Source organism: Sapajus apella, unplaced genomic scaffold (genome assembly GCF_009761245.1).
Source record: "Sapajus apella isolate SASKATOON/1434 unplaced genomic scaffold, GSC_monkey_1.0 scaffold30, whole genome shotgun sequence".
Taxonomy (NCBI): domain Eukaryota; kingdom Metazoa; phylum Chordata; class Mammalia; order Primates; family Cebidae; genus Sapajus; species Sapajus apella.
The window spans coordinates 24534811-24535012 of NW_022436970.1; the positions used below are offsets into that span (position 1 = coordinate 24534811).

General features: G+C 71.8%; 1 protein-coding gene across 9 annotated transcripts in view; it reads left to right on the forward strand.

The window, feature by feature from the left end:
• Positions 1-202, forward strand: part of CTDP1 (CTD phosphatase subunit 1) — a 71761-nt gene that overhangs the window by 60788 nt on the left and 10771 nt on the right. For 3 of the 9 annotated variants that reach the window (XM_032293779.1, XM_032293781.1, XM_032293785.1), the window contains one exon: positions 1-191. This exon is cut by the window's left edge. The exons of 2 other annotated variants lie outside the window; for them this stretch is intronic. The gene's annotated coding sequence lies outside the window, so the exon portion shown is untranslated. Of the gene's footprint in view, positions 194-202 lie in introns of those variants that run through there. 4 more of the 9 variants (XM_032293782.1, XM_032293780.1, XM_032293784.1 and 1 more) reach the window with 2 other exon arrangements.

A 202-nucleotide genomic window follows, 5' to 3' on the forward strand; every position in this document is an offset into this window, starting at 1 on the left:
TCCTCTCAGCTGGGAGCGGGGTCCGCGCGGCGTCCTCTCAGCTGGGAGCGGGGTCTCTGCGGCTTCCTCTCAGCTGGGAGCGGGGTCCCCGTGGCTTCCTCTCAGCTGGGAGCGGGGTCCGCGCGGCTTCCTCTCAGCAGGGAACGGGGTCCCCCCGGCTTCCTCTCAGCTGGGAGCGGGGTCTCTGCGGCATCCTCTCAGC